Below are 15,474 nucleotides of genomic sequence, written 5' to 3'. Positions count from 1 at the left end.
CAGCGCAGGGCAATAATAAATAACAAACTACTACCCCAAACCACGCTAGATGAAATAAAAGCAGAGGTTACTGCTTTGCTGCAGAACTCACTAACACCTAACTTACAATTACCCAATATACAACACACAAGTAATACAGGAAAAAGAATGCGATGGACCGATGATATGAATGAGGCCATAATGAGATGCTATTACGAGGTAACTGAAATGGAAAAAGATACGACAGCTTACAGAGGAAAACTACACAAAGCATTTCTTCAACACTATCCACAGTTAGCACATATCTCCGAGCAACGAGTATCAGACCAGATGAGAGTGATACTTAGAAACAAATATATTAATGATGACAAACTAACCCAACTTAAAAATGAAGTAGAAGCACATTTACTTGAGGCAAATATATTAATAGACAGCACACTACAGACAACAGATATTATTAACACACAATTAACAAACGACTCGATGAATACCCAAGACATACAGAGCACTGGCAATAATCAAAACATTAACCTGAATTCATTAAACTTGTCACCTACAACAAACGATACAGCAAGAGAAACCAATGATAATGACACATCTGAAAATACCACGGACCCAAATACTGATACTCGTACCTTTGTAGATCCAAATGAGATTGAAAGAGTGTTTAATGAGACCTTAAGCAAATACACAAATACAGACCCCACCTCTAGACCTGTTATACCCAAGCAGAGAACATCCCGTAAACTAGCATCAATAGTTGATCATCTAAATAAACATTTAATCCCAAAACATTTAGCAATAGACCAGGAGTTCCTTGAATTCCAGACCGTTATATACTCAGCGGCGTACACCGCTGCAGTATGTAATGGCTATAAAATCTATGAAAAACGCCATGAAGACGAATATTCACCACCGCATAAAAAAGATAGGAAGCCAAAGTGGCAAAGACGAATAGAAAATAGAATAACGAAATTGCGTTTTGAAATTGGACACTTAACACAATACATGAAGGGAAATAGATTAGCAAGAATTTTGAAAACTGTTGAAGACATTAAGATCAAATACAAAATACACGCAACACATGAAACCCTAACACTGAACTTTCTGACTTCCTTGACACCCTAAAACAGAAGCTTAATGCTGCTACAAGTAGATTAAGAAGATATCTTACGTGCACAACTCGAAAAACACAAAACTCCACATTTAATAGCAACGAAAAACAATTCTATAGAAACATTGCAAGCGAAAATCATAGAGAACCTACAACAGAAACTCCTTCACTCGAAGCTCTGAAAGAATACTGGGCAAATATATGGGAAAATCCTGTATCACATAATAGTCAGGCTGAATGGCTAGAAGATATCCGCGAAACACCAGGATCCCCAGAAATGGAATACGACCATATACCTGTTGACACATTTATACAAGTCATTAGACGCACCCACAACTGGAAGTCCCCCGGAACAGATAACATACATAATTACTGGTACAAAAAATTTACATGCACATACCCCCATTTACACAATCACATTAATAACTTTATCCAGAACCCAAATACCGTACCAAAATACATAACGCAAGGCATTACATACATGATTCCAAAAGATAGCGACACCAAAAATCCGGCTAAATACCGACCTATAACATGTCTACAGACGATTTATAAAATTCTTACAGCATGCATAAGCGAAGTCATATACACACATTTATCCGAAAATGACATTCTGTCAGAAGAACAGAAAGGATGCAGAAAGTATAGCCAGGGATGTAAAGAACAACTTACAATTGATTCTATAGTAATGAAAGAGGCATTGCGGAAAAAGCGAGACATACATACTATGTACATAGATTACAGAAAAGCGTTTGATTCAGTGCCACACAGTTGGCTCATACAATGACATGTTCTTAAGCAATATAAAATACACCCCGATTTAACAAATTTTTTAATTTCATCCATGGAAAATTGGCAAACTATTTTAAAAATTAGGAATGGTAATATATCAATAAATACTGACCCGATTCGAATTCAGCGAGGAATATTTCAAGGAGATGCTCTAAGCCCATTATGGTTCTGTTTGGCACTGAATCCTTTGACTCACCTTTTAAATAAACCTGAAATAGGATACCCACTCAAATTTAACAACACATGCCATATTATTTCACACTTGATGTATATGGACGACATCAAGCTATACGCAAACAGCAAATCTGATCTCTTTAAACTAGCAGATATAACTCAAAAATTCTCTAATGATATACAAATGCAATTTGGAATTGATAAATGCAAAATTCACTCTATTAGCCGCGGAAAATTACAGCACAATTCATATACACTTGAGACAGGAGAAAATATCACACACATGGACGAACACTCAACTTACAAATATTTAGGATTCCATCAATCAAGACAAATTCACCAAAAACAAGCTAAACTAGAACTTAAACATAAATTTACACGAAGATTAAAGCAAATCACTAAAACACATCTTAACTCTAAAAATATTGCCAAAGCCGTAAATACCTATGCTATCCCTATATTAACCTACTCCTTTGGAATCATATCATGGTCAAAAACAGAATTAACCACATTACAGCGAACAATTAATACGACTCTTACAAAATCTAGAAAACATCACCCCAAATCATGCATCCAAAGACTCACACTCCCCAGGGAAGAGGGCGGGCGTGGTCTCATCGACATAACTAATCTACACAATAAACAGATTGGTACTCTCAGGCAATACTTCCACTCAAAATCTGAGCACTCGAAACTCCACACGGCTGTGGTTACAATAGACAAAAAACTTACCCCATTAAATCTATCTGACACGAACCCCCAACCAAATCAACACATCACTGAAAAACAGGAAAAGCTGAATGCGTGGGCGCAGAAACAGCTCCATGGAAGACATAAAGCCGACCTTAGCCAGACATTCGTCGACAAAGACAAGTCGAACGCATGGCTGAAGCGCGGTGAACTCTTCCCGGAGACCGAAGCATTTATGATAGCTATTCAAGACCAGGTTATTGCAACACGAAATTACCGAAAATACATAACAAAAGAACTTACCTTCGACTTATGTAGATACTGTAACAGTGCACCCGAAACTATCCAGCACGTCACAGGCGCCTGTAAAGCTTTTGTTCAAACCGATTACAAGCACAGACACGACCAGGTTGCCTCAATTATACACCAACACCTAGCACACGCAAATAAGCTCATCCTCAAAAAAGTTCCATATTACAAATACTCACCATCTACTATTCTAGAAAATAAAGAATGTAAACTCTACTGGGATCGCACAATTATAACAGATAAAACTATCCATTTCAATAGACCGGACATAACACTATTTGATAAAACCAACAAAACAGTCTACTTAATAGATATTGCCATACCGAATACCCACAATTTACAATCCACAATATCAGGAAAAATCTCCAAATACCGCGACCTTGCCATTGAGCTGAGAACTCAGTGGCAAGCACAAAATATATTTATTATACCAATAGTTCTATCCTCGACCGGAATAATACCGCAAAGTCTAAACAGAAGCATTGAGGTCCTCAACATGCCACCCAGTATAATTTACACTCTACAAAAAGCCACTATCCTAAACACCTGCCGAATTACTAGGAAATTCTTATCTTCTAATTTAACGACTACTGCCTTACATCCTATTTCGCTTGACTGAGGTCCGCGTAATAGGTTAACTACCCAAACTTTTATTTATAAAAGAATGGAGAAAAAATAAAAACTAGAAAATAATAATAATAAAATCATTTATTTGCAAGAACATGGTTAGATTGGTGTTAATTTAGTTAATTCCAGCATATTCTGTCGCATGCGACGTGCAAAAGTTTTTGTTCTTAAAGTTATGTTAATTATTATTGCTACATTTAGTCTTAGATTTTACATATTTTTACAACTCAAAATACTTATTTTACTCATAGTTGTTTTTCATATACCATGATAGTAACAAGTAACAATACAATAAATACATGTCAGGGAACAAAATTTGAATTGCAAATGTCAAAGAAATTTAAATTAATTGTAAGATGTCAAATTAAGTTACATTACCGATGTCACATCATTCTATCATTTAAAAAGTCATTCACTGTATAATACATTTTAATTAACAAAAAAAAATATGTTGAGTACTGTTTATTGTACGGTTGTCAACTTGAAATTGAGTATTTACGAAAAGTCTGAAATTAAATAATACAAGTTACCTACGATGGCAGCGGTGTTTAATACAATTAATTTATTTTAAAGAAGTTTGCTTAGAGAGAGCACTTGTACACAATTTTTATTACTAAATCTACCAATTCTTTAGGACAAAAATGTGGGCCAGTGCTGAAAAGAGCAGTGTAAAAAAATCTGCCACTATCTACTCGTAACATAAAAAAAATCTAATTATTCTTTGTCAAATAAATCCTCGCATATGACCATCACAATTAAATACATATGAAATAAATTACAGTTTAATACTATAGTGTATTATTAAGTTAAAAAAGTATTTTACTTAGACCACACTTAACTCGGGAATAGTTTAAATTGCTTTTTCAGACACAGCCCGTCTATTCGTTGTGCAGCAAACTACTAGCAATAGTTTCTTCACGATAATAGTTTCAGATCAAGTTTAAAGGTATTTTGTCCTTTACCAATAGGAACTTGCTGATTTCAGCTAGTGTGGGGACAATTTAAACCGGCGTTAGTTGGGTAACTGAAATTATTAACTGTTAACTGGAATGAGAGACCTATAAGAATGGCAACGAGTATTTTTAAATGTTTGATAGTTTAAATAGGTGTATTATTAAGATAAATGGCATTGATGTTGATTGATTATGATGTTTGGCTTTCTTCATTAAATAGTTTTATTGTAAAATTCCTAGATAAACTTTTTTTTGGTCAAATGGCTTATCAAAGGTTTCTGTTAAAGGCTTATTAATATAATGTTAGGTTAGGTATATTTGAATGAACCTAAGTATTTAATATTTATTTAATTTTTGTAACAAAATGGTACTGATACTTACTTGGTACCTAGGTACGTTGGCTCCATGACCTGGTTTCAGTTTTCAGCAACTAGGTAAGGAATTTAAATGAACGTTTTCTTTAATGTTAATTAGATTAACTTGTACCGAAAGGAAAATGCGAATGATTAAAGAAAAACGTAATGAAATTCAACTGGAATGTTTAAAAAAATGTTATTAAAAGTAAAATATTTGGTTAATCACATGTTAATAACTCAAATAAGGTTATGAAACTAAGAAAAAACTTTTGAACTCTATCTAACAAAGTCATAAAAATTTATTGTACGTACGTATTGGCGCGCTCACATACAAACCACGCTCGGTGCGTTACTATGAAGATGACCTACTCATTTGTATTTACTCTGGTATGATGCAGAAATGACAGCTAGATGTATAATAGTCCACAATCGTATCAGCAAAAATATGAATTTGTTTTTATTACACACTTTATCGCCAACTGCAATATTTTTGTATTATCTATGTACCCTTCGTAGTTCTAATGGCACAATAAATACTATCTATCTACCTTTCCATCTCACCTTTTATTTACAACTCCCATTTCAAAGCAAAAGCGAATGCCGGCGAAAGTACAAACAAGACACCCTCGCCCTATTTTATGGCCATTCCTAGTAATATTTAGCACAAAAGCAACGAATTACACATTCAATACACGTATTTGTACGCGTTTTTCGGTGCCCCAACCGTGAATTCCCTGGAAACCTTTTCAATAAGGAAACTTAAAATGATCACTAATACGCTGTGAGTGGTACATTGCCCTTTCCGTGAAAAGGCGGGGAAAACGCCAAATAGGGTAAGTTTAAATGCATTTTAGGTGTTATTGTTAAGGAGGCGACAAAGCAGATCAATTTAGATAAGATTTATGAAAATTAGTTCTTAGTAGAGGCATTTAGCAAGCTGAAGTGGCATTGGGCAGAGCACATAGTACGCAGAACTGACGGCCGATGGGGCAACACGGTTCTGGAGTGGAGGCTACGTACCGGAAAGCGCAGAGTAGGACGTCCACCCACAAGGTGGAACTCATAAAGGTAGCAAGAAGGCACTGGTACTATTACTTATTCTGTGACTGAATGCAGGCCGCCACCAACCGGCCATTGTGGTTGTTTGGACACCCACAGCGCCATCTACGCAACTCATCATGAGAACTGGCGGCCATATACCTTCTCCCTGCTACAATTTCTTCGCTCAACGTCTTAACGCTCGAGACCAACAACCAATCAGGAACGTTCCTCGTCCGCGATTAATTTTGCGCACCAATCCGCGGGTGCTAGCATTGTATAATTTAAAACAAACGAAAATTTACTATTTACTATTGTCACTCTTCATTTCTATCCACTGGATTACACACCAATTCTGAAAATCAAGGAGTTTCTTTTCAAAAATCCTGCAGTGCCAAGGCTATTCTGGTACATTTGGTCCTTCTCAGCCGAATACAAGCGAGCGACCTATCCGAGCTGCATATTCACCGGAAAACGCAAGATATCACAATATCAACCGGCGAAGCTATCTTCAAGTCACGTCTACGTATTGGACACCAGGACTTCAGGAGATGCAAAATCGGTACGGCCAGCCATCCGCAATATCCAAAAACCCTTGGTTTTCACTTGTGTAATACTGTGCATTTGCTAATTTCAGTACTTACCTACCTACGTACGCGCATCAAGTGTGTCGAGTGTTCAACAGCAGAGTGTCGTTGCTAATACCTGCTGCTTTCGCAGATCACTACGAACACTAAAACTGTAAGTACTCCTGCTTTTCACTAACTTACCGAAATGAGCAAAGAAAGTGAGGTGAGGGCACGTTCAAAGTCCCCTTGTAGTCTAACGGTCGATGGTATCTCATTCGAACAATCTAGTTTGCTAAGCAGCTTAAATAAAAAACGTGGAATAGTTAAAAGTAGGCTGACTAGATTCTCTAATTACCTAGATAGCATTAAAAGTAATGTGTTGTCTGAAAAATTACGCGCCGACTTGGCACTTCGCGTACAAGGTGCCAAGGGCCTGTACGCTGAGTTTAGTGATCTCCAAACTAAAATAGAGGAAATTGTGTCAGAAAGCGAAATAGATAGCCAATTATCTCAACGCGATTCATTTGAAGATTGCTACTATGACGTCCTAGCTCGGGCTGAATGTATGTTGGGCAGTGGTCTGGTTTCTACAAGTTCTAAGTGTAGGAATAAAGTACAGGAATCGGTCAAATTACCTACCATTTCCATGCCAACCTTTGACGGTTCATACGAGCATTGGCTAGAATTCAGAGACACATTTTTTTCTCTTGTGCATAACTCTAATGAGATTAGTAATATTCAAAAGTTTCACTATCTAAAATCATCACTAAAAAGCAGCGCAGCACAAGTGATTGAATCATTAGAGTTTTCCGCTGACAATTATTTAGTTGCATGGGAGTTATTGCTTAACCGTTACAATAATTCAAATTTATTGGTTAACAATCACATCAAGGCTTTATTTTCAATTGAAACGCTCACCGAGGAGTCACCTACATCCATTAGACACCTCATAGACACTATTTTAAAGAACCTACGTGCTTTAAAAATATTAGGCGAGCCCACTGATTCATGGGACACTTTAATTATTTATATTGTTGTCTCTAAATTGGATCAAACCACAGAACGCGAATGGGAACAATATAAATATAGTAATTTAATTGAAAATCGTGGCGACTCCAAGGTAGCTTTGAAAATAAATGATTTACTTCAATTTCTAAAGCACAGAGCAGATATGTTGGAAACTTTATCTAGTTCACACTGCAAAGGTAGCCAAAATAATTTAAATAAAAAACAAACGGCTACGCATGAACGTACTAAAGTGCATTGCAATGTTTCCAACAACAAGTCACAAAAGCCATCAAGTTGTGTGATGTGCAACGGTAAGCACCCACTTTATTCTTGTCAAAGGTTTTTAGATTCTGATTTACACACAAAGCTTAAACTTATTGATAATCACAAACTTTGCAAAAACTGCTTGCGTTCTGGTCATACGGTGAGCGATTGTAAGTTTGGGTCGTGTAGAAAATGCAACAAAAAACATAACTCCCTCATACATAGTGACGAACAAGGCACAAGTCCCGGCATGACCTTACTCTCAGCTAGTGCACTGACGACTGGATCGGATTGCCCGAGCGCATCCTGCGCATTGCCCAGCGCACAAACATCTGCATTCATTGCGCCGCGGCTGCCGCCGCCGGTCGCAGGCTCGCCCGATACGGCCGCTACGCACAATACAAACGAGTGTGTTTACAACGCGCATTCCAACACACATGATTTAGACGTGCTACCGGTTTTGTTATCGACTGCACTGGTCGAGATAGCGGATAAACATCGTAACTATCATTTAGTACGCGCACTTCTTGACAACGGAAGTCAACGATGTTTTATCACAAAATCATTATGCGAACGATTAGACATTCCAGTTATACAGTCCACTACAGAAATACGAGGTGTGGGTAATTCTGTGTCACAATCCACGCAAATTTGTGACATCGAAGTAAAATCACGCATCAATACCTACTCCATGCGCATTAAGTGTTTCGTTCTACCGCAAATAACATCAACTTTGCCAGCTGTTAACATACAAAGCGCGCATTTTAGGATTCCTAAACATGTTCAGCTTGCAAATCCTCAATTTTTAGAATCGCAAGATATCGATCTATTAATAGGCGCAGATCGATTCTGGGACCTACTTATTGAAGGTAAAATGCGTTTACCTAACGGCCCGTTCCTCCAAAACACACAGTTAGGTTGGATAGTGTCGGGTTCTTTGAATTTATACGCACACAAAAATAAATCTATTCATTCCAACTTCAGTCAATCTTTGGATACACAACTTCGCCAATTTTGGGAGCTTGAAGAACTACCCAGGCTTCAGAATACGCTTAATGATGACGAGTTAGAGTGTGAAAAATCTTTTGTAAGCAATACTACACGCGATATTGACGGAAGGTTTTGTGTTCACATCCCACTCAAAGAGTCAGCTGATGCCTTGGGCGAGACGGATTCTCAAGCGAAGCGTCAATTTTTATCGTTAGAAAAAAGATTCGATCGTGATCCTAAATACAAACAATCATACGCGACATTTCTACACGAACCCGAAATTATACTGAGCTCGGCTTCAGGATGTGACCAGTCTGACATCCCTGAACAAGCACTCACAGAAGTCAAACGTGAAGCAGTACATTCTTTTATAGCGGAACAACAAATCAAATCAAATCAAATCAAATCAAATCAAATCATTTATTTCGCTTGAAAGTGGTACATGTAAGTGATGGTAAAGTAGATTTGAGTAGTATCACACATTTCGCCAGAGTATGGCATGCAAAAATATAAAATTTAAACAATGTCATTTTAAGTAATTATGTCAACAATAAAGTTATTAACATCAACAAATAGAACACAAATATTAGATATGAATAAAGTCACCGAGTATGTAGTCAAAAATTAGAATATAAATATCAAGGTTACAACAACTTCCCCGATTTAAAATAATTAAAATATTCGTCCATTGAGTAAAAACATTTTTCTATCAACCATCGTTTGAGAGTGCATTTAAATTTGTTTAGTGGGAGTATTTTCAAGTCATCTTGTAATTTATTATATATTTTTATTGCCATACAGTACGTGCTCCGACTGTAAAGCGTTGTAGTGTTGATGGGCAACACAAGTGCATTTGGGTATCTTGTATTAAATCTGCAAACATTTTTCTTCATCACAAATAATCCCAGATTGGTTTTGACGAAGACACAAATCTCATATATGTATATACAAGGAACAGTGAGCAGCCCTAGTGTTTTAAATAATGGTCTACAAGATGTTAAACCATCAACATTGCAGATGGCTCGGATGCATTGCTTTTGTGCTATAAGTGCCCGGTTGACATGACACGAGTTTCCCCAAATAATTATGCCATACCTTAATAAAGAACATACATATCCGTGGTATGCTTGGATTGCAATGTTCCTTTCACTAACTCTTCCAAGGCGCCATAGTGCATATGCAAAAGAGTTTATTTTATTGCAGAGTTTATTTATATGTTCTAGCCAAGACAATTCATCATCAATTTTGATACCCAGGAATAAGGCATCCCTCGACTCTTTAATGGTATTCGAACCAGAAACAACATGTAAAGAGTGTTTGTTACCATTTTTGTTAATAAATTGTATAAATGTCGTTTTTTCTAAATTTACTCTGAGATTATTATTACCTAACCACTTTATAATGTTATGGATTATTTTATTTATGTCGTCATTATATGTTTTAGTATTGTTGCATGGAATAATAACAGATACATCGTCAGCAAAAAGTATACAATCGTGTAAAGTCACATCGGGGAGATCATTTATGTAGAGTAAAAAGAGTAAGGGGCCCAAAATGCTTCCCTGCGGTACTCCAACATTGTTCAAATTTATAGATGATCTAAACTTATTTAATTCTAAATTTTTATCCATCTTTGTTATTTCTACGTATTGCGTTCTATTATTTAGATAACTCTTAATCCACTCATTTGTGATTCCTCTTAACCCTAGTGCGTTACATTTGTTAAGAAGAATATTGTGAGACACAAAATCAAATGCCTTGCTCATGTCGAAAAATACCGTTGTAACTGGTGTACGCTTATCTAGATAAGACGATACTTTGTTTATTAATGTAAAGGCAGCTAAAGATGTCGATTTACCTTTCTGGAAGCCATATTGTTCCGGTTTTATTAATTTATATTTGTTCAAAAAATTTGTTATACGGACGTGCATAGCTCTTTCGAATATTTTTGAGATTGTAGGCAGAAGAGATATAGGCCTATAGTTCTCAACTGCAAATTTGCTTCCTTTCTTATAAAGTGGTTTAACGATAGACATTTTAAGGATTTCTGGAAAAATACCAGTGGAAAAGGATAGATTTACTAGGTAGGCCAATACCGATGATAATTCTATTGCACATATTTTCAAAACATTTGTTTGTATTTCATCGAATCCAGTAGAATTCGTGGAATTTAGTGAAGCAATAATTTTTTGAACTTCCTTTTCGTCAATCGGGTACAAAAAAATGCTGTCCTTACAATACTTTAAACATTTATAGCTATCAGATTCATCATTTGTCTTCGAGTTCGATTTAGTCAAATTAATATAATAATCATTAAATGCATTTGCAATGTCAACAGGTTTGTCAATATTTTCATTATTTATAACTAGTTTGTCAATGTTTGTATTAGAAAGTGCATTCTGAGATTCGCCTTTGATTACATTCCATGTTGCCCTGCATAGGTTTTTCGATTTCTGCATATACCTAGCATTAGTAATTTTCTGAGCCTGATTTATGCAACGTTTAAGAAGTTTTGAGTATTTATTATATTTTGCTTTGGAGTTTGCGTTTGGACTTCTATAGTAGGAAAATCGTAGGCATCTTTTTGTGATCGTAGATTTTTTTAAGCCCTTTGTAAACCACTTTGAAGACTTTGTTTGTGGTTTAGCTAGTATCTTTTTTACTGGGAAACATAAATCATAAAAGAGCTTAAGGTCGTCGTAAAAGTTAGTAAATGCTTTTTGCATATTTGATTCCTCAAAAACATTAGCCCATGTAAGATCTTTCACGCAATTACGAAATTTAGTCATGTTTTCTAAATTATAATCTCTTTTCTTGTAATACCAATGTGTATGTGGCGGTGATTTGCTAAGTGTTTGAAATCTAATATATTGGGCAGTGTCATGATCAGACAACCCAAGTCCTATAGTACCTGCATGACTATCAGAGACATTACTGATTATTTGATCCAAGCATGCAGTTTTACGTGTCGGACTTGTTATTTTCAGGGTAAAATTATGGTTTGCTATGATTCTTCGGAGTTCGTCAGTTTCATTTGTATTTTTTAATGTATTAATGTTAAGGTCTCCGGTTATAATAATTTTATGTTTTATTTTTAATTTAAGTTTCGCAAAGAGAACCTTCAATTTTGTAAAGAAAACTGTTAAGTTTGAAGTCGGTGTTCGGTAAATACATATTATTATACATTTTATTTCTGGAATCTCTATACCACAGCATTCAAACACAAAATCCTGTGCGATTTCTTTCAGATACACCAACTCTTTGGCTTGAATATCATAGGTACCTAAAATACAAACACCACCTCTCTTTTGATGAGATCTAGAATAAGATGTTATTAGTTTGAATCCTGATACATTTATATTTTTCTCACTACCTGCTTTTACAAAGGTTTCGCTAAAACAATCCGGTACTTCACTATTTCCATTTCACAGATTCTCTCAATTCAACCGCATGAGTCGCGCAGCCGCATACGTACTCCGCTTTATTCATAATACGCGAAATAAAAATGACAGAATAATAGGACCGCTCAGTGTGGAAGAGTTGAGAGATGCTGTGAAAACATTAGCTAGACTTTCACAATTAGAATCATTTCCAGCAGAACATAAGCAATTGTTAGAAACAGGAAAATTAAAAAGAAATCATAATTTAGCCAAATTAAATTTATTTATTGATGACGACCAATTAATTCGAGTAGGAGGTCGTCTAGACAATTCTACCAGTTTCGACTTTGATAAAAAACACCCCATGCTAATATCAAGTAAACATGGCTTTTCAGTGCTGCTGTTCCGCCGCGAGCACGCGCAACTGCTGCACGCGGCTCCGCAGGCGCTGCTGTTTGCGCTGCGCGAGCGCTGGTGGCCGGTAAGGGGACGTGATCTCGCAAAAAAGGTAATACGTCAATGTATTATTTGTACACGCTTAAGAGGTAAAACCATAAACCCGATTATGGGACACTTACCTATGGAGCGAATCACGCCAACTTACCCGTTCATGCGATGCGGGGTAGACTATGCAGGCCCGGTGCTCGTACTGAATCGCAAAGGCAGAGGTGCTAAAACTGTAAAGTCGTACATTTGTTTGTTTATTTGTATCGTTACACGCGCGATACACTTGGAACTTGTCAGCGATCTGACATCTGACGCATATTTTCTAGCCCTGAAACGATTTATCTCGCGTCGTGGCAGGCCGGAAGTAATCTTTTCAGACAACGGTAGGAATTTTGTAGGTTTGATGAATGAATTTAAGAAATTTTTAACGAATTGCTCATCCGATATTATCGAGTATGCTAGCAGCCAACAGATTAAATTTAAATTCATACCTCCATACTCTCCTCATTTTGGTGGTCTGTGGGAAGCAGGAGTAAAATCTTGCAAATATCACCTTAACCGTGTATTAGGCAACGCGCACCTAAATTTCGAAGAGCTATGCACATTATTAACGCAGGTGGAAGCTGTCCTTAACTCCCGTCCACTGAGTCCCCTATCCACAGATCCGCACGATCTTCAGCCTCTCTCTCCTGCTCACTTCCTGGTTGGTCGTCCGCTCGTTGCACCTGTAAGCGCCGACATGCAAGATACGCCGATGCATCGACTTACTCGATATCAACGTGTTGAACAACTGCGCCAGCATTTTTGGTCACGTTGGACCAAAGAGTACATCTCGGAGATGCAGACGAGGATCAAGTGGAAGGAGAACACGATCGACTTGCGACCAGACACGCTGGTGATTGTCAAGGATGACAACTTGCCTCCACTGAAATGGCAACTGGGACGCGTTAAGAACACGATTCATGGAAAGGATGGCATCGTGAGAGTTGCTGACATCCAAACAACATCCGGAGTCATCAGGCGCGCTGTAACCAAGATCTGTCCTTTACTATGGGATCAGCCAGAGATGGATCCTGCTAGTCTTTCGTAAGCTGGTGCTTCCAAGGCCGGGGGCATGTTTGGACACCCACAGCGCCATCTACGCAACTCATCATGAGAACTGGCGGCCATATACCTTCTCCCTGCTACAATTTCTTCGCTCAACGTCTTAACGCTCGAGACCAACAACCAATCAGGAACGTTCCTCGTCCGCGATTAATTTTGCGCACCAATCCGCGGGTGCTAGCATTGTATAATTTAAAACAAACGAAAATTTACTATTTACTATTGTCACTCTTCATTTCTATCCACTGGATTACACACCAATTCTGAAAATCAAGGAGTTTCTTTTCAAAAATCCTGCAGTGCCAAGGCTATTCTGGTACAGTGGTAATCATTAAGGGAGGCCTATGTTCAGTGGCCTGGTATGGCTGAAATGATGATGATGATGATGAGAGGTCATTTAAGAGTCTCCAGAATTATTAAGTATGACTTCAATTGCAAAAGCAACGGGATGGGAGAATGGATTCAGGTAACGCTATTATTAATAACTCATCATTGAATCATCCTGAATACTTATTCTTGCAAAGAACAAACAGACTTACTTGCAGATCTTCTTTAAAAAAATTTAGGTCTATTTTTTTTAGGATTATAAGATAAAGTTAGGGGGTATTGACCCTTCATATACATAAACAAGCGTGACGTGGCAGCTCTCAGCTTCGATAACAATTTCTGAATAAACAAAAATGATCTATAATACAAACAGAATAAACCTCACAGCAATCATCTCAATACACAGCAAACCTAAAGGGTGGGGTTCATCGCCCTCGGCTGCAAAAAGCAGGTGCCCTGCTCGAGACGTTTCTTACTGCGTGACACAGAAAGATACTGGCCCTTACTATGATGACGTAGTTTTTTACTGATGCTATAATTAAAAAGATATCTTGTTTAATAGCGGTTAGGAAGAAGAAGAAAAAGAAAAACTTAATAAAAACTGCTATGACAAAATGCGAATAAAATCAAGGAAAAATGTAAGGGTAAGGGCAAAAATTCCACCATTTTGTAACATGCCCATCATAATGAATGACTTAACTCAGTATTCAATTGCAACCAATATTACGCCACTGATTTTTAGTGGGCTCCATTCTAGTGAGTGTTGGAGTCTGCAAAATACGTAAAGATGTCAATTAATCAATAAATTAAATAACGTAGGTACTAATAGGTAAGGATCCAAATAGTTGAACTGTATTAAATTTTTCAGAAGAACTAAAAACAACGCATTTGATTAATTGGTAGTTATTTATAGAAAGAAGAAAGGAAGTACCAATTTAAATGACCGAAAACGTCAAAGGGTTCAATCAAGTTGAAATTCCTTTGATCCGGAGTCAAATTCAACTTTAAATATCCGCTTTTTTGGACAAAATATTGTAATTACAATTTGTGTCCGAAATCTCTCCGGAGTTAACTGAATCATTGTAAAATTCGTTAGGAATCTCTTTTATAAATAATAAACAGGACTTTATTAAAAGTCTGCAAAAGTCTGCAAACTTTGGTTATAAAGTCGTAATTTAGGTCTACCTTAATTACGTTTGATTTATTCTACCGACGTTTCAGTAGGTCACCGTCTTACCTTTCATAAATTTACTTAAGGTTTTGAATATTTTGGTAGTGTTAATTTAAAAATTCTAAGTTTCCTTTACAGCATTTAAAATTATGAATTTTTGAGAATCTTACATGTTTTTTTCT

The 15,474-nt window shown here is 36.8% G+C and overlaps 1 long non-coding RNA gene across 1 annotated transcript; it reads left to right on the top strand.

The window, feature by feature from the left end:
- Window positions 1–6,141: 6,141 nt before the first annotated feature.
- On the top strand, window positions 6,142–14,064 carry LOC135079092 (uncharacterized). The gene is made up of 2 exons (XR_010258729.1): window positions 6,142–6,773; window positions 13,260–14,064. It is a non-coding gene; the product is annotated as an uncharacterized LOC135079092 (long non-coding RNA).
- The last annotated feature ends 1,410 nt before the right edge of the window (window positions 14,065–15,474 follow it).

The sequence above is a fragment of the Ostrinia nubilalis genome, chromosome 16 (genome assembly GCF_963855985.1).
Source record: "Ostrinia nubilalis chromosome 16, ilOstNubi1.1, whole genome shotgun sequence".
Classification (NCBI taxonomy): domain Eukaryota; kingdom Metazoa; phylum Arthropoda; class Insecta; order Lepidoptera; family Crambidae; genus Ostrinia; species Ostrinia nubilalis.
This window is presented reverse-complemented; position numbering and strand designations above follow the sequence as displayed.